Here is a 20,680-nt window from a genome sequence, read left to right as displayed (position 1 = left end):
TTTATAAATGGTAAGTTGTTTAAATAAACAATCGTGTTTAAGTTTGTTTTTAGAAACCAAAACATCATATAAACAATCTCTGGAGAATGCCTAACTGGAACCGCTGAGTGTACGTTTACATTGTAATGTACACTTAATATCGCTCATTTGTCACGTTTCTATTTGACACTTGTCACTTCACTCACGCAAGGGTCATTTTTGAAAAACATTTTAGGTCTATTCTGTATGATTTGATTTGTGTTTAATCAACCAGGGATGCAAACAGCGCGCCTTTTGGCGGATGCCGCCTTTTTCACGGCTGAATCGCGCAGATCCGATTTTTTTTTTTTTTAGGGGGGGCGTTGGAGTATCTGATTATAATTTCAAAGTAAATTCTGTATTAAAATTACTAAATAAGCAAATCCACGGAATAAGCTTTCCCCGGAATGCCGTGACGTCAGTGAAAACTATGTATAGGACATACATTTTTTGATGGCCAGTTAATTGTCCCAATCAATGAAGCAGATTTAAGTTTTTATGCTTGATACATTCCTAAGACTGAACAGAATCACCTTAAGTGACCAAAACGGTTTGTCACAATGGGTTTTTTCACACATTCCAACATAAATCAGTTTTAGAACTTTTACAACAGCTTCATTTATCTGTTTTTTTAAGTACAATCATGACATACATACTACATAGATATTATTGTAGTTGAACTTGTGCTGAATACAAAAAAAAAAAAAAAGTCATACAACTTTGAAAACATTGCTTAGATTTGTTGAAGTTGACAAAATCAGAGCATGCCAAAATCATTAGTGCGCCAGAAAATACCCGCAGCCCCCAGAGGGTTAGGCTTTTGCAGTACAAGTGTAATAGTAAATCAGTAATGAATTTACTGAAAAGCAGGTTATTCATAAAATATCCACAAGAAAAATTTAGAAATCAAGCTCTACTACAATAATGTAAGAAACTAAAATAATTTGTTTTTTAAAAAAGTGAGAACCATGATTTCATTTCTAAGCAAAAAGCAGTTTTCGGTTTCATCAGATAAATAAAACTCTCACAACCATAAAGTCTAAGTTTCATGGCAAAATTGTGTATTTACTAACTTTATTGGGGTTCCGTCACATAACATTGTGGCAGTGTAAAAACATGTAGGTTTGGAGTCCATCACTCCAGGTAGGCAAATTCAGGGAGCTGTGATCAACAGGATGTAGAAGTCTTTTGGGCCAGATTTCGGTTTATATGAATACCTGTGCAATTTACAACTCGCACAAACGTCTTAAAATATTTGTACATCATATAGCCCACAACACAAAATGTTTTGAAGTGGCTGTTTGAATACACAGTCTGCAATAATGCATGATGATTCGCATGCAAACAATTAACAATAATAATCTAGACCAGGGGTGTCCAAACTGATCCATAAAGGGCCGTGTGGCTGCAGGTTTTCATTCCAGCCATGCAGCAGCACACCTGACTTGGCTCATTCAATCAACTGAACTGTCTTCACACAGTCAAATACTTGCAGCCACACCCACCCTTGATTAAAGGGTGGGTGTATCAGATGATTGAATAAGCCAAATGAGGTGTGCTGCTGCATGGCTGGAATGAAAACCTGCAGCCACACGGCCCTTTATGAATCAGTTTGGACACCCCTGATCTAGACTTTAAAAAAAGAAAAACACTTACCCTGCAAGTTGTGTTTTCCTATACAGAATTTCACTTTTCTGCAAAAAGAACAAAAGCTCAGTAAACAGAGCAGCAATCACCACATACATTGGACAATATCAGGTTTTAAACTACACCTCTCTGCTGCACCCACTAACAGGTTTAGCTATGTTAAGGAGGCTTACTGCCAATTCTCAGGTGCATTAAAGTGTATGTAATGCCTCTAAACCCCACTTTTTTCCTTGAACAAAGCAACAATCATTATTTTGATTGATCATGTGTTTTTGAACTACAGCTGATCCAAAAGGCCATAAATTGATGGAAAATCAATAACATCAGCTAATTTTCACGGAATCTGCCAAGACTGATCCAGATGATCCCGAAGGGGTGCGTGATGTCACATGTGTAACAAGGATCCAAGTGTCCGTTTTGTTCACGTGCGCAGCAGTGGTTAGACCAGTCTCAATATGGAATCACGTTTTGGAAAGAATTCTGATCATGATTGGGATTCTTGTGTGTTAGATGAAGGGGCAGATGATGATTAAGGATATTTCAGAGTAAATGGTTCTCTTTTCAAGCCCACAAAACGAGAAACTGCCAGTTCATGACAGTCCCACTCACCGCCGACAGTGCATCACCAGCCAGAAAGAACTGGAAACACAGATTGGTTTGTGGATTTTTATTCTTAGCTGGCCACTACAAAATATAGGGAAAATATTTACATCTCAATAAATGCAGAAATGTCATCTTTAAAGTGTACACTTATTCAACGTGTCAAGGGATAGGTAGGAATCTGATCTAAGTGCAGAAGTACATTTTATTAATAAAACGTGGCAAACAATCCAAAACGGCAGGCAAGATCATAAACAAAAAACAAGCAATGGGTCAGGCGATGCACAGAGTATCACAGGCACAGACCAAAAACCGAAACTAGGAACAGGGATTGGAAAACCAGGGGATTAACACGGAGAAAAAAAGGCTCGGCAAAGTGTACAAACGTCACGCAATACTTTGCACCGAGTGCACATTGACAGTCCTTTTATAGGCACACTGATGTGTCTTAATCATGCACAGGTGTACATAATTAACAGCGCGCATGCGAGCATTCGCTTGGCACGCACGCCCCGAGTCTCCTTCTGGTGCATGCGCCAAGGCACATAGGACTGACACAGTGTAATTATTGAAAGAAAATATGAAGTGGGTGATAATAGGGGAATCAACGAAGTGTCCAAATGTCATTTATTAAATAAATGGATTTCTTTTTGCTCCAATAATTCTCTGATCATGATTCTGTCTTGATTTGGGTAGATGCAGTAGGATGGTGCAACAGCTGGAAAATTGAATTAGATTTGTATAAATCATGTACAAGTACATGTACCAATAACCTCCTAAGGCCCAAGCTGTTTTTTTTTTTTTACATGCATTTTTTATTTCTCTTTGCTATTTGGGCTTATTAGAACCTGATTAGAATAAAAACTAAGCATCATCTTTTGATAAGATGTACGTTTAGAGAAAAAGTATGTCCACATATGTGGATTCTTGTTCCAAATTTCCATAAAGTGCTGTCCACGCATGTGACCGCTAAGCCCTAGGAGGATAAATATAATTTTATCGATAGAAATATGCAAATAGTAGTGTCCATTTTTTGCCTTGACTAACACCAAGGTAAATATGTCCTAATCAATCTAGATCATTAGCTAGTGGTTATTAACTGATGACAAAAAAATTTTTAAAAAGATGCATATTTACACAGGCTGTCACCAGCATATCCACAGTTCTCCTCTTCTTGAGACGGGGTGTAAGTTTCGTTTGCACAAACCTCACCCACTGTTGCTTTAGTGTCTTTTCTCGGAAATTCGTGAATTGAGTGTCCTGCAGGGCTTTATATTAGCACCCACCCACCCGCCCGCCCGCCAAATGCAGGTAAAATTCGGCTTTGGTGGGTAATAACTTTAGTCTCACTAGCCACTTTGGCGGGTGGTTTATTCTGTGGTATGACAATACATTTTAATTGTAGTTTTCTCTGAAGGCATCTGATATAATAAACGCAATGCAATATTACGCGCCTACAACTCCCATGAGCATTTGCATAAACATTCTGACATGTTAGAATTGTTTAGAATGTTCGTTAACATCTCAGATAAAATCAATGATACGGTAACCTGCGGTTAATGAACGAAGCAACAAAGTTGCTGACGACTGACAAGCGCACTATGTGGCAGCATATAGCTGGAGTTTCCAAACCCTGCTACTCAGGAAAAAAAGGAGCAGAGATGAACAGGGCCGTAGCCAACATTTTAAAATCACCGAGGTAAAATTCTGGCAAAATAAATAAATAAATAAAATCAGTATAGACCACCATGTTTTAGGCAAAGTTATCCAAGGCAAACAAAAGTTGAAACTTTCCACTCTTGCTTTGGCTTATCGAATTATTTATTTTTAAAATCACAAACAAGGCAGGCTACAACTGCGCTGCTTGGAAAATGTAAATTTAACAGCTTCATGAAAGTGTGCTGATGGTTACCATGGAAACCCCATGTCTCCTGCACTGCGTTCCTCCCCCAAGTCACGCGCTCATTCGTTTGTGTTATTTGTTTCGTGCGGCTCCGAGACCGACACAGAAGACAGAATCAGTGTTTAACATAATTAACAATGCACTTTTTACCAAGATGTTTTAATGTGATTATTTTTTTTTATCCAGTTGAATATTTAGCATACAAATGTATTTTCAACTCTTAAAAATGACCGAGGTTCGGACCTCGGTGGCCTCATAGCTGGCTACGGCCATGGAGATGAACAAGACGCCAATAGGAAGATAAGACAGTTCAATGACAAATGGAAGTTAGGGCAAGATTGGCTAGTTCATAGCAAAACCGAAAATACCATGTACTGCAAAGACTGTAGATAGTCTGGCAAAGACAGGCACCAGTAACTTTAAACTGAAAACTATAAAGGACCACAAAAAGTCAAATGCACACATCGGTACTATAACATCAAAACCGGCGAAGACGGCTGGTTCACTACAGGACAGCATTGCTGTCAAGTCCCTGGCTGTCGAAGTCGGCTGAGCTGGAGAGGATGGAGCTGCTGTTTAGAAACGTTCACACAATTGTAAAGAAGTTGATCCCGCCCCAGCTATCAACTTATGGCATGCTGGAAGCCTCAGGTCACGAAGACCATTTTTCATGGACCATTCAGACTCATCTGATGATTAATGTAATGAAGACATTTAATGTCTCTCTCTACACATGTTCACACACAGATACACACACTATTAATAGATAACACGTAATATACATAATACTTGATAATACACATAATACTTGCATGTCAAAACATGAAATGTTTTTTAGTGATGTGTTTTGAATTGGACTTTTAATATTAGAATCAGTTCAGTTGTACTGAACGTTATTTTTTATATCATACGATATTTTATATTGTAAGGGGCTTGAATTTGAGTTCAATAAACAGAATACTCTGTCTATATTTTTGTCTGAATTGGTTGCATGTTTTCATACTGTATAGGGAGCTACCTTAACAGCACTGAATACTTGAGTGCTACTGTCAGGGATGAGAGTGGGTCCTGATGAAAAAAAAGCAGAAAATCTGTAATAAGGGGGTTCCGGGGGACACCCCCCGGGAATTTTTTTTTTCAAAATGAGACCGTACACACACTATTTCCTGCAATCTGAGCTGTAGTTAATGAAAACACCTGATGCCTATTTTAATACTTATTGAAATAAAAACACTATTATATAGAACAATATGTATCTAAAATCAATGTGCATTGCATTAATTCAAAATAATATCTACATTTTATGGGGACTGGTTATTACTCATTGTCAACATCACTTATTTTTCTAAAAAATGTCCATTAAAATTCATAGTTATTTACAGTTCCATTAATAATTCAAATTTTCATATATTCAATATATTGAATTAAATAAAAACATTCATATCTTATGGACACTGACCTTTTCCTAATGTCCACATTACTTGTATATGATTTCTTCACAATGTCTATTTAAACTTTAAAAGTTATATAATTATCAACAGTGTCAGCTATAATTCAAATTATCATATGTTCAATGTATTGAATCAAACAAATGCATATTTTATGGGGACTGTCTTTATCTTATTGTCCACATCACTTGTATGTTTTCTTCAAAAGGAAAATGTCTATTTACACTTTTTACAGTCAAGTTATTTACAGTTCCCAGTTATTTTTGAAACAAATTTTCATTTGATCATTTAGACTTCAGCTTCTTGGCAAAGCCAAAAGCTCATCAGTCCTCCTTTTTTCCTTTTTCTTTCATTAGCCAGCTCCTCCTGTGTTTTTACATGCTCTAACCTGGCTCTCTTCTGCTCTCTCTCACACTCCTCTCTTGCTTTCCTTTTGCTTTGCTAAACTTATTTATACCAGCATCAATTTCACGTCCCTTCGCTTCATCTTGCTTGTCAATAGTATATGGCATCGTGAGAAAAAACTCAGATTAGAGGAAAGTATTTTTGATATGCAGCTCAAGAACATGTGTAAGTTTTGATAAAAGAAAGCGGATGTGGGTGTCTTTGTAAAAACTGTTTTGATTGGCTATTAGGGTCTCGACATCGATGTTTTGACCAACAACAATGTAGATAACACGAATTTTACATCACATTCAACGAGATTTAAACGAGACTAAAGATGGCGACTTACAAATAATATGTAAACATCGTTGGAGTTAATAAAGTTTGAACAGCATGAAGGAACATATCCCAACCCCCCGAAATTAATTAAAAAAAATTCTCAACAGATTTGGCATAATATTAAAAAGGTCGTTTTTTTACTCAGAAAAAGCGGAAATCTACCGAAAAGCGGAAAACTCTCATCCCTGTACTGTAGAGATACATTATACACTGCCATTCATAATTAAATCTAGATCTTCCGAACTTTAACGTATCATGGTGAAGAAAAAAAACTGATTTCCTGGCAACAAAATTGTGGCTAGTGAAAAGGCTGAATGCCTAGTGACTCGGGAAAACCACTAGCCACAGTGGCCGGTGAGCAAAAAAGTTAACGTAAAGCCCTGGTGTCCTGTTGTATACGAATTTGAACATCCAAACACAATGCAGCGTTTTCCCATCATTATTTTTCTAAGATTCCAACAACAATATCCAATTTCGTTGAGTGAACGACCTCAGAGTCAAATTAACCAAAATGACCCATATAACCAGGGTTCCATGTGCGACGTCATGCGAGATTAGCTCTGGGTCAAGGCTGCCTTTTTCCAGGATCCAGAAGTCGCAATTTATTGATAGTTTTGTACTTGATAATAAAATAAATATTATTCTCTCCCCCGGCTTTAATTAATTAATTTTGGTCGTTACTAACGATATATATTCATTTTAAAGCATTACAATAAGGCATTACATACACTTTTTAAAGTAATAGAAATGAGTACATCTCATTGTCCTTGTACAGTGGCAATAAAGGTATAGCATGTCATAAGTGTGCTATGTAAGGGAAAATTTGTTTACTTGCAGTTGCAAGGCTTTTTAAATAAACATCTCATTATCTGTAGCCGCTTTATCCTGTTCTACAGGGTCGCAGGCAAGCTGGAGCCTATCCCAGCTGACTACGGGCGAAAGGCGGGGTACACCCTGGACAAGTCGCCAGGTCATCACAGGGCTGACACATAGACACAGACAACCATTTCACACTCACATTCACACCTACGGTCAATTTAGGCTACGTTTACATTACGTCGAATCAGCGGATCATCAGATTAACGTTCTTAAAACGATTCGCGTTTACACTAAAACCGTTAGCCGTGCACACAGCAACGCCAATACGCGGATACGCTCGGCTCCGCAGGCATCCTGCGCTCCAAATCACTCCGCCCTGAACAGCGAGTGCCCTCTGGAGGGTGCGCACTCCGGCCCTGCGCAGCTCACACAGCGCGCAAGTGAAGTGCACAAGCCACGATTCGGGACTGAGCCGCTGTGTGAGATATCCCAGCGCATATCACTTACTACTTGCAAGTGGAAGGATGGCAAGCCTAAAGACAATTATCACTACACAATGGGCAGTATTTGCATCAGTATTTGCAGTATTTTCATACTTTTATACTCTTTAATGAAAGGTGATACAAGGCGGAAGTCCGCGCCGTTTTTCAGCAGTCGCGTCACATGACCAACGCCAGCGAATCAGGAAAGTGGATGTCACAGTGACGTTGTCCAATGAGACGCCAGCTAGAGCTCAGCACAGCGTATCCGCGTATTTTGAATGTTTACACAGCACCGGAGCTGACACGATCTGGATTGAATACATGGACGCTGGCGGATTCCTGTTTCCAGGCGTTTCCAGGCGTTTCCAGGCGGTTTAATGTAAACGGACAGTGCATCCGCGAAGAAAACGAGACAGATACGGTCTAGTGTAAACGTAGCCTTAGAGTCACCAGTTAACCTAACCTGCATGTCTTTGGACTGTGGGGGGAAACCAGAGCACCCGGAGGAAACCCACGCGGACACGGGGAGAACATGCAAACTCCGCACAGAAAGGCCCTCGCCGGCCACGGGGCTCGAACCCGGACCTTCTTGCTGTGAGGCAACAGCGCTAACCACTACACCACCGTGCCACCCTTAAATAAACATGTCTCATTAAAAAATAAACTGACCAGCAGAGCCAAGTAATAAACCATTATTAAAGCTAACTAATGAAAGAATATTTTGAAGAGCTCTTAATACGTATAGCACTGAAAGGCTAACTATGTGCATGACCAAAAAGACCGATTTTGGTCTAATCTGACCACAACACTCAATTGCCAGCTGTAGTCCTAACAACACCAGTTGAAGTTCATAGAGATGAAAGTGGAGCAAAGAAAAAAATCCTGAACTTTTGAGAGTCAAACTAAGATGGGGGGGGAACGTCCCTCAAAAAAATTTTAATAACAATGCGCAAAACCCTGCATTCTAGTGCATTTTAGTACTTATTTTCACTAAAACAAGTTATAACTTTTAAGCCTTTTTCTTTCATGTACATTAATGATTAACATGTCAAAAATATCAAATTTAATTCCCCTAGTTAATGAGTAATTTTCAGGAGTGCATTTAGAAAACGTGGCGATTTTCCTGGCTACACAGTTAATTACTTTGAAAAAAAAAAAAAAGACAGTTGAAGGTAAACTCAGCAAAATCCCAAAACAGTACTGTTAAAAAGTAAAGGTCTGTTAGAGTTTCTAAAGCTTTCAGATTTCAATGTTGGGGACATTGAGCCTCATTTATCAGTCTTTTGTGCGTTTGCATAAGCTAAAGTAAACTAAAAAATTTCCAATTCATATTTATGCGAGTTGAAGCCAATTGTTTACATTAGTTCGCATTGTCTGCAAATTTAAACACCAATGAATACAAAATTTTTCATATAAAATCAGGGGCGTAGCTAGGATTTTTTTTTTTTTGGGGGGGGGGGGGGGGGGGGGTCCACACACACTGACTGGCAGCCTGAGTGCATTATGTAACAAAAAATAACCACCATTGCTAGTTTTAGGTAGCTTAGAAACTGGCTCTTCCATTATTGCTGTTTCTTCCATGTTTTCTTGATGTGTTCTAGAAACGGCACTAAAACTTAGCTTCGAAGCCACAAAATGCAACTTTGATGGAAAAAAATACATAAATTGCTTACTTCTCTTCACGTCGAAAAAAGGAGGAAAGTTTTGCTTGTTTTGACATGGCGAATTATTAACACGAGGAAATACTTGTAATTCGCAACTAAAAAGACTGCAGCTACACTGGCAGCTTGAACATGCTTTCTAGTGCGATTGTGTTGCGCTTGCACAGAACGGTGTCAGTCCTGCGCACCTTAGCACGTGCACCTGAAGGCGCGCCTTGGGTGCGCGCGTCTAACAAGCTCCGGCACGCGCACCGTTAACAAAGAACACCTGTCTTTAATCAATGTTTGGGCTATTTAAGGACTGCGCCCATGCAAGGACGAGAAGTATTACACCGCGTCTAGGAATGCGAAAAATCCGAAAAATAAATTTCTCCATTCGGAAAACCGGAGATTTTCAAGAGTTTTGTCAAATATCCAGATTTCCGGGTAAATCCGGAAGACTTTCATCTACAAGTTCAGGTGCTGCATTTTGTGACATTCTCTCAGGGCTGCTTTCTTGCAACATTTCCAAAACTTTTTTTTTTTTAAATATCAGCTAAACTCAGGGATTCCCATACATAGACCATTGTGTGGCGCAGCGCCACACAATGGATTCCTATCGCCACACAATCAGACTTGCGAATTTGAAAAGAAAAAAAATTCCGTTGCGTATCGTTCCGTTCATTCATAGTGCTCTTTCTTCTCGTTCACGCGCGCACACACACACCCACACACAGAGACAGAGAGAGGCGGAGAGGCGTGTACACAGGCCTGCCATTGCGCATATAACCAGACTGCAAGTAGGCCTGTTAGGCTAATTAAAAATAACGCAGCCTTCCCAATTCGCCTTCCGACCCCTGATTTTAAAAGGTAGCCTACGTCGTGCTCATGATGAGCTTTATCATAGCCTTCTTGGCTTACATGAAACGGACATCCCCGAGTCAGGCTATAAACCAATTTTGATGCATACAGTAGCAGCTTGACGCGAGGAACCGGCCTTATTGCATTATCCCGTTTATCCCGCTTCAGCATTCATGCAAGTTATTAATAATGGCTTGACATTCACAGTAAATAAGGATTTTCCACTAGCCTAAATAAAATTGTTGTTATACTCACGGGGATGCCTAGTTGATGCTATCTGATGCATAAAATCTGAATATTTTAAGAAACATCTTTATTAGCTTTATTGGCGAAGTAGAATTGCTAACAGGATTTCTCAGCTGTGAACAGGGTAAGCACATAGAAATTCAGTATTCCTTTGTACATTTTTTTGATGTAATGGAAATTTTTAGTGCTTTGATGAAGAAAACGTACTTTTTTATCCATAGATTAAAACAGACCTCAGGAATAGGCTCCAAGGGGAACACCTGGCAGCCTGCTTACGAATCTCCATAAATGGTCCCGAACCCAATGACTTACCTTACGATAGGGCACTTGAGTTTTTTTTTCCAGGAAGCCACGCAGAATTAAATGTTCTGATAGGGCATGCAGGCTTTGCCCCAATTAGGGTAATGCTTTTTCATTATTGTTAGTTGCCTTGGTGTTACCTTAAGTGGTTTCTTACATCTAATTATGATATTTTACTTTATTATTATTTTGTTACATTATATTATTTATTTCATTTTAGTATTGGCTGAGGTAAGTGTTGAGTTCAATATTTAAAATAAACGCCTCCAGCTTGTTTTTTGCAATTTATTCCTTGAATGTCAACTAAAGAATGATTGAAAGATTGCCACCAAAAAGGCAAAAAACTAAGGTCAAAACTAAACTTTAACTGCAATTTTGGTGAGTAATTTTCATAAATTTAAAAGACAGGTTTTCCACCAACATCAAGCCCAGCAAACTAATGGCCTGCCCTGTAATGTAAAGTTGGGTCGAGGAATGAAACCAGGCAGGGTTCTGGGAAAAATTGTTTTAGCTGTCTTCTCTTAAAGAACTTAAAAGAATTTAGATTGAACTGAATAATCTCAAATGCTTCTTGTAGCTTTAAAATAGTCCCAGCAGGTGACTCTGAAGAAAAATACTGTGTGTTTGAACACCGCCGGCTGTAAACACAAACATGTTTTAGCTTATGTATTAAGGCTATTACTTCCTTAAAATGACCGACTCCACCGACTGCCACGACACCACCGCGCACAATTCCCTCATCAGCACAGTGGAGCACCACAAATTGCTACCTGGTCTGTGGGAAACACTGAAACTGTGCAAATTTGAAAAGAAAAATCCAAAACCGTGATCTTTTACCCCCTCATTCTTCAACCTCTTTGCTGTGTGGGGGACAGTGTGCACATGGATCCAATTCCTGGCACATTTCCACCGGTTTCAGACATGTCAAACATTAGCCCCTTTTACACAGCCTGTTCAAGGTGGAAATCTTACACCTTTATTCTGCCTCGCATTCTGTATAAAATGTCTGAATGCAGAACGGAGGGGGTCTGTGTTGTTCTGCCTCTGAGCCAGAATGATTGGTAGTAACAGAGCTGAAATTGAGGTCTGTGTAAAAGAGACAGCTGGCACGGTGGAAACAGGAGTGTGACTTTTTGACACTGACATTCTTTTCACATTCTACTTTCCAAGACCAGCGCAAATTCAAACTTCTCTGTTTACAGCATCGAAGGTCCATGCACTCTTCTGCCTCAAATCGCTTCCTACTTCACTTTCTTTTCAATATATATTCTTCTGATCACACAAACGTTGTTTGCACAAGTCTCTTCATGCCTCTCTTCCTTGTTACCCCTCTCCTCCATTTGCGAGCACAGTTTTCTGAGACACTTTGGCCCCGTCCACACAAGTACATTTTTGTCGAATCCGCATAAATACTTTATCCTTTTGGCCTCGCGTTCAGACGGAGCTGGCTTTTTCGAGGTGTGAAACCGGTATTCTTTGAAAACGGGTCCCAGAGTGGGAAAATCCTAAAACGCCGGATAGCCCGGAGTCGTCTGGACGGCGAAGTGGATTTTTTCAGAAACGATGATGTATAAGCCCCGCCTCTCTAACCTTTAACCTCAGCTGCCGCCGCTAGACGCATCATAACAACAACAGCAGACTACAGGCTTGTGCTCGTACTGCAGAAACAAATCAGTCTATTACGGTTGCGACAACAAAACCTTCTGCTTTTATATTACTGCGAGGAGCAACAAAACTTCTCATGTTATGAGCTTGTTTTGTAAACAGCACGTGACCTTTATACGCATGCTCCATGGCTTCTCTTCAGGTTTTAGTGTATTGGTGTGGTGGCGTCACAGCACCACATACAGGCCTGGCATATGTACTACAGCGTTTTGGGTGGTTTCCAGTGAATCGAAACGCACCATGTTTACGGAGATTTTTTTCAAAACGACAGCATATTGGGTGAGGCCGCGTACTCGTGTGGACGGGGCCTTTATTTTCCCCTCAGAAAGCCAGTTTGGCTAAAGGACACAAACATGTTTTAGCTTATGTATTAAGGCTATTACTTCCCTTAAAAATGAAGTCTATAATGGAACTTTGCACATGTTTGACGAGTGGTATAAATGTGCACAGTGACCAAAAGCACCTCAACCCTCACTTCACCTGAGGTGTATGTTCAGGGTATTTGCATTTCTGGCATGTAGATACATCACCCTAGATGCCGACGCTTCACTGCATCACATCACGCCTCTGGTTGTGGAACGCCAGCACACAATGTGTTTAAAAAAAAAAAAAAAAAAAACACTTGCGTGGCTTCCTGCTGGCTTTATTTGGTTCAGTGTAAAATCACTAAAGTCAGAATATCACAGTGCCTTCTTTACACCAACATTATTTCACTTGACTTGTTATGGAATATCTGTGTAAAAAGGGCTTTTATCATGGCCCTAATCATATTTAATTGCTTGTTTTTTTTTTTTATCCATTACCAGATTTGTGCACAATTAACAATAACCCATGTATGTTCTCTGCTTCCCCCACCTTCATAACAAAAGGATTTTACACGTGTGCAACCTCATTGTTTATATCCCAGTCCTGCTTAAACATAACAACCGAGTTCCTAAGAGCAAAAAGAAAGGTTTTTCAAGAATGAATTTGCATTTATTTAAAATATTCCTATGTGGCACAAACACATGATTTCACAACTTATTAAATGCAAACATGCTTGCATTATTCATCCCATTTGTTTTAACATGCCTCAAAAGTGTGAGATATCCGCTCTTCTCTTCCGAATGTCATTTATAATCTTTTTGCAGATATAAACTATGCCTCTCTGTGGTGAAGGTGGTGATGCTATGCATAGACATGCAAATTAAATGTCCAGACTCCCCCCCCGATACCTTGCTCATATTTTCTACAATTAACATTTATAACAACTCGTCATTTTTATAGTATGCACATTAGCTAAAAACAAGACCTGTTTAGAATCTCTTTAGGCTACATCCACACGACAACAGCAACGAGATGTTATTTAAAAATATATCCCGTCCAAATGGGCAACAATCAGTAAAATATCAGGTCCATATGGCAACGCAACGCTTGCTGAAAACGATGCAATACACATGCCACACCTCTAGGGGCACTGTAAGACGGTCCCTTCGGAGACACGAGAACAATAGAAGTAAGGACGCATGCGCATAAACTATTATGCGCGAGACTTCATATTAGCCACAAAGTCAGGAAAATCTGTTCGGAAAATTATATTATAATGACCAAATACAATGAAAAGTATTTTTCCAGTCTCACCTGTGAAAGGTAATCCCATGTGATCTCGTTTGGACGGCAAACCTGTTGGTACAGTTAAACGCAGCTAATCTTTATTCTCCGCTTTGACCTTTCCAATATGGCGGCGAGGATGACCTATGATTCTACGCGGAAGGCGGCGTCTTTAGTGGTCCGGAATAAATTGAATACTACACGTTGATGGAATAATTTGTTGTTTCTCACCTGTGAAAGGTAATCCCATGTGATCTCGTTTGGACGGTAAACCTGTTGGTACAGTTAAACGCAGCTAATCTTTATTCTCCGCTTTGGCCTATCCAATATGGCAGCGAGGATGACGTATGATTCTACGCGGAAGGCGGCGTCTTTAATGGTCCGGAATAAATTGAATGCTACGTTGATGGATTAATTTGCTCCTCTACGCCCTTTTTGAGGAATGTATTGTCGGACTTAAACCAGCATCTGAAGAGGTGAGATCGCTCCTTTTTTTCGCCATTTTTGCTGGCGGGATTGACTCTGCCCTACGGGCTAGTCTCTCTCTCTCTCTCTCTCTCTCTCTCTCACTTTGCACCATTACATAATAAATATTCACAGTGAAAATATTTTGTAAGCGCGTTTCATGAACCAAGTTATAGGATTTGTTGACAACTCGCATCGCAATGAGATCATTGGCACTACTGGTGTTAAGAATCAGACCATTTCATAAATGAATATTTTGCTGTAGAGCTGCAGTGTTTGTACAATTGCATGTTTTTGCTTCACTATTACTGTCACTATTCTGCTTCTTGCATTACTACTGTGAACTAACACTGAACATAATAATAATAATAATAATATCCAAGCTCGTGTTTCACTCTCACTAGTGCTCTGTAAGGCTTTTTCCTGGTGATATTCGTTACACTTCTACCCGGCGTGAAGCACTCACAGTCATGTGGTTGTGACGTCATCGTAAACAAATCCGTTCTACTCATCCAGACGACTTCACAACGGCAATGTTGCCAGATCTTTCCACTCTGGAACCCGTTCTCAAAAAGACTGCGTTTTAGGCACCCAAAACGCCGGTGCCGTGTGGACGCCAGGCCTAAACGATAAGCAATTATATCGGAGTCACCTGAATCCGTTGCCGTGTGGACAGGGCCTTAGACAGCAGGCCATAAGTCTTGGGCTTCATGGATGCATGTTGTTTCACTTTCACAGTACACAAGATGATTATCAAACATACAATGGGGGGGGGAACAAACCTTTTAAAATACTCCAGTATGCCAACATTCTGCTTGCTTAACATGATCATTTCCTGTATGCAACCAAAAACACTAAATATGCTAAAGGATAAACACCAGCAGACAATGAGCTCATTCAAAATCTGCAAAACAACTTCACTTCATGCAAGTGTACAAACAAAGAAGTAATTATCTTGCTTTGCTTTTCTATGAAGCCAATCACCTTTAAATGGATATATTGTTTTTGGTCACATTTTTACTGAGTCAATTTTGTAAAAATAAAATTTTACTCTGTCATACAGTAGCTGAAATGCATCAAAGGTAGTTAGACCAAAACTGACCAAAAGGTCTGGCAGCAAGTCAGGGGAAAGAAAGAGGATGTATGTGAAAGAGTAAACCCCCCCCCAGATAATCCACTTTTGTTCTCTTATTAGTTGGAAGTTACTGAATAACAGATTACAATCAGTAGACTTATCCTCATTGTGGCGTTCATATCACAACCCACATGTTGAGATGTTGATAGAGCTAGAGAAATCATGATTAGCTGTCTCCAATGGAACCAGATGCGAGTCTACACAGTAGAGTGCAGAGGTCACAGTGAAGCAACCGAGAGGCTTTGCTCTTTCACCTGGCAGTAAGTAACTGCAACAGTCACACAGACATACACAATAAAGTTATTGAGGTAAGCAGATAATTATATCCTCACAGCCATGAATACTTGGGTTGCCTTCCAAACAGCATATTTCCTTGCTAAATAATTTGTCAGTAGGCTTCAGCACTGGTGTCATTACTATTTAGGTATCCTACTTAATGCACATTATTCAGTTTGGGACAGTCTTGAAACCTGAGTGATACAGACTTGACGTTCACAGCCATAATTAATCTGTGCAGTGGACAAATGCAGTGCTCAAGCTCCATTTTAAAGTGAAGGATGAAAGTGATTAAATTCTGAAATGTTAAATCCATTAGCTTCGAGTTTGCTTCCCCCCATGACTATACGGAGATGGATTCTGATTGGGCACAGCAAGCTGTATGACGATTGGCTGACACTTCGTAGTACCAAGATTATCCAACAGTCAGAACTACTACAAGAATTTAAATAAAAAAAGTTTGCATTTTTCCAGGTAAACCACTTGTTTGTTCTCTAATTAGTTTGAAACTTGGCAATATAAAAACAAGAGCATAGAAAAATAAATTTCTCAGTGGTTAAATCTATGTGGTCAAATCATTTTCTACCAAAATGCCAGAATACTGAGGACATAAAACGTCACCATGCTGTGTCATATCATTATAAAATCAAAAGTTGCTTTGAGTAGATTGACAAAATTACTTTGAGAGACAGCGAGAGAGAGAGACAAGACATCTACATTTGAAGAGACAGGAGTATAGTATAAGGGTACAGTAAAGGTTCTTAAGGCTTCTTGTCACCCCAAATGATCACACTACATTACGAAGCGACAGAGTCCAAGCTGCCAGCTTTGCAGATACTATGGTATGAAAGAGTAACAGGTTATAGAACCAAATCTTATTCCAATGGAGCACTTGCATGTGACGTCACAGCCGATCCAGATTGTGACAGACGCCATCTTGTTGGTCAAACGCCATATTTCCGCCTTCTACTTCTGGTTCTACTTCTACCTTTTCTTCTGGAAAACCCTACTATATACAATTCTACTACAACGGCTGCGGCTACAAGCTCTCCCTACCTGTGCACGTTTTTTATGTTTTTTGTGTGTATTTTTGCGTGTTGTTCGTCTGTACCGGACTTCAATATCCACTACAACCGTATGGACTTACTGGACATTGGTTTCCAGCAGAAAATGACGGTTTGTAGCGATTTCCATCGCATGCACAACATTCCAGACGAGATAGCGAGACCAGCGGGGTCTCCGTGGATTGTTATCGGAAGCAAAGCGAAGGAGGCGGCGCCGGGAGCAGAAGCAAAAGCAAGGCTACAGAGCTGGCCTGTTGACTAAGCTCAGACAACAGCCACTCAAATCTCCACTGCTAAGCCTCTACCTCTCCAACGCCAGATCCATGGTAAACAAGACGGACGATTTGGAATTACAGCTGGAATTACCTTATTCTATAATCGGCTGGTCAGTGCTATACTAGATACTGATATAAAGTGTTAGTACTCAATACTTAAGTGACTTACCCGTCCAATGAGGATAGTTATTTTCTTGTTTACAAGATGCCACATCTGAGTCGCTGACAAATCCTGAATTTCTGTAAAGATAACTGTCCAGAGATTTATAAGCACGCAGTGCTTCACCACTGAACAGCGAGGGAAAGTTGATGAGGTAATTATACACGTCTGGGTATTCCGCTGGCAGTTCAACATCCACTGACACGGTCGTGAAAACTACGTCCGGTAAGCCATAAGGGTCACTAATCTGTAGATCGTTTATTTTAGACATATATCTAGTTATCTGTTCATTAGAAAAATGAGCCGTGTAGTCCGTCGGTTGAAATTGATCCATTCTGTACACAAGTGCAGCAGTATTCAGCTGTGTTTTTTACCGACAAGATGGCGGCTGTGTACTTTCCGGTCACGTGACTGCAAGATCACTATAAAACACACACTTAGTGATAACTTCACTAAAACACAGTCCATCACGGCATTATGAAAAACACTTATGAAAATTACCATCATCATTCCCTCTAACCTTTAAATATAAAATGCTACCGCATACTTCTAAATGTCTAGTACAGATGTTACTCGATTCTCAAATTCTTGCACCACTTGCATTTTTTTTTTCTTCTGGGACAGAAAAAGGAACGAAATGCTTTACTTAATGCTTTAAACAAACTGTTCAAGTGCTCTTTAGGTGTAAATATAGATGAGCTGATCAAGTTACACAGGTTCAGCAGTAATAATGTTCTCTCTGCCATCTGCCTCAAACTAAACTTGCTTAAATTCACTTACACATCAACATATCTAAAAGAGAAGCTAAAAGCTAAAAACTGGAGCTCATATCAAATCCTAACGTCTGCTTATCCGAGCAATCAAAAGCAGATTATGATTTAAGGTCTACACACGAGAATTAGAAATGCCATCATTAGCGTTAAAAGTATTTACTTTTAGTAAAGTATTCAATCACTTATACAGGAAGGGACAGAGCAGGCTATACTTCCTTAGGAGGCTGCAGTCCTTTAACATCTGCAGGAAACTCCTGTGGATGTTCCATCAGTCTGTGGTCGCCAGTGTCCTGTTTTACACCGTGGTGTGCTGGGGGGGGGGGGGGGGGGGGGGGGGGGGGGCTGGCATGAAGCTGGACTCTCTGGTGACGGTGGCAGAGAAGAGGTCTATGGACAAACTATTGAACATCATGGACGACGCCAGTCACCCTCTGCACACCGTCATCAGCAACCAGAGGAGCCTGTTCAGTGACAGAATGCTCCTTCCCAAGTGCAGGATGAACAGACTAAAAAACTCCTTTGCCCCTCACGCCATCAGACTGTACAACTCCTCTCTGGGGGGGAGGAGGGGTAACAGGAGGACAGAGTATGGGAAGGAGCAGTAGCCTAGCCTAACAATAAGCAATATCGGACAATGTGCAATATAATGTGCAATATAAAGTGCAATATCTTTCCTGCTCCCCCCCCCCACACACACACACACTTACCCTAACCCCACTTCTCCCCCGTATCTTATTCTTTTATATTTGTATATGTAAATACTTAATTTATTTTAATTTATCTAGAAGTTCTCTATTTCTTTTCTGTTTATCTGTAATGATGCTGCTGGAATCTTAATTTCCCTGAGGCAACCCTCCCAAAGGGATCAATAGTTTTATCTAATCTATCTAATCTACTTATTTATACCAGTGGTTTTCAAAGTGAAAAGCATACCTAAGCGATTCGTTGTTTAAATTTAGTTGCATGTTATAAAAGTTATGAGTTCTTCAAGTCGTTATCCTCTTCTTGTGTTTTGAACTGAACCAAAATAACTCTGGCAGGTCTATGGATCTACGATCTATGACCCCACACCTAAAGATTTATGGCTCAAAATATATAACTAATAAATAGACATTTAAATGTTTGTGAAATAAGCATGTGCTGTGGAATCCATGTTATTTCGTTTGCATTCAAAGGGGTCCGTGGCTACAAAACGTCCGAGAACCTCGGCTTTACAACACCTACAGGGGTGGGGAGTTAATGTGTCCTGTCACACTGTGTTAAAAGCAAAGACCACATGGCCACATCACTCCACATTATATATTTAGTTAACTAGTGCTAATTCAAGGATGTTCCAGTGCCTTAATTGAAACATCACGTTTTATACCATCATGATCATCCCTAACAGATTAGTGAATATTCTGTTTTCCTTGAAGACACAGTTCCTTAGACCCTCTTGATATCCTGAAGTCTGGACCTGGTGAGGAGGCCTGGCTCAAGACAGCAGGCCAAAGACGTCCACTTTTCGAAAATGCGTTAGATAAATACTCTAATCCCTTAAAATAATGATTTTATATTCTGTTAACTATATAAACTGAATAAATAAGAAACCAGCGAAACCGAAAGGCTCAGTTCCCTTGAACAATGTTAAAACCCAGAATGGGGGTGTGTGGTCACTTTCAGTTAGCTAATACGCTAGCGCTGCGGCCACAAATGTTTACAAACCAAAGTTACAATACTGACGTGTCAGAATAAATATCAAAACTCATCCTCGATGCTTTTTTTTACCCCCTCATATTCAGTCTTTATTTAAAAGCATGGGGTCCAGAAACGACAGCAAGCGCCTGTGCAGCGACATCACAAAATGCAGGCCTTACAGTAAGTAGCATAACGCTTAGCTTCATGGCTAGCTGTTGCACAATTTAACGTCTCTGCTCGTTTATAACCTCTGCCTGGAGAGGAAAAAAACCCTGATGAATGACCAGGCGTTTTTCATGTTCGTACTACATCAGATCCAGCCTCCTATAACACTCAAATCCAACACACAAGTTCAGAATTTAATGAGTTTGAGCAGATTGTAAAGTACGCGTCAGGTGCAGACACAGAGCGAACTAGCTCCTGTTCACTGGTCATCTTTGTCTCATAAACTGCTTCGTGCACAATTAGAGAATACAATTCAGACGTTTCTTGAAGAGACATGGCTTAGCCGCTAAGACAAACTAACGATTATGTTCAACTGGCCAGAAGTAATTTCCGCTACGTTTCCAAACAACTCGTTAAGCTTGCTTTTACAGTGACGTATGTTACTTAGCAAAGCTTCATGAGAACGACAGTAAACAAGTTAGCGGCTAACCTGCAGAGCTAGCTAACTTGCTAACAAGCTAATTTGGAGATAGAAGTAGTCAGCGTTTTCCCAAAGTGGGTATGATTAACAAGGAGGGGGGAAAATGTAGACTTACCCTTGAAGTCCACTTTTTAAATGTCTGGAATTTACAAGTGCTCTGACACAGTGGAACAGATTTTTACTTGTGGGATGTTTCAGCTAATTATTATTATTTTTTTTTTTTTTACTTAGCACGTCTTCCCACGACAGCCCACTTTCAAGCAGGGA

At 40.0% G+C, this 20,680-nt stretch overlaps 1 protein-coding gene across 9 annotated transcripts in view; it reads right to left on the bottom strand.

The window, feature by feature from the left end:
• celf1 (cugbp, Elav-like family member 1) overlaps positions 1–20,678 on the bottom strand; it is an 84,317-nt gene extending 63,639 nt beyond the window's left edge. For 8 of the 9 annotated variants that reach the window (XM_060911974.1, XM_060911976.1, XM_060911979.1 and 5 more), the window contains exons 1-2: positions 20,529–20,678; positions 1,675–1,712 (exon numbers count right to left, since the gene is read on the bottom strand). The gene's annotated coding sequence lies outside the window, so the exon portion shown is untranslated. The remainder of the gene's footprint in view (positions 1–1,674; positions 1,713–20,528) is intronic. The other variant, XM_060911975.1, reaches the window with a different exon arrangement.
• Positions 20,679–20,680: the final 2 nt, after the last annotated feature.

This window comes from Neoarius graeffei, chromosome 27 (genome assembly GCF_027579695.1).
Source record: "Neoarius graeffei isolate fNeoGra1 chromosome 27, fNeoGra1.pri, whole genome shotgun sequence".
NCBI lineage: Eukaryota > Metazoa > Chordata > Actinopteri > Siluriformes > Ariidae > Neoarius > Neoarius graeffei.
Note: the sequence above shows the minus strand (reverse complement) of the source record. Positions and strands in the feature narration are given on the sequence as shown.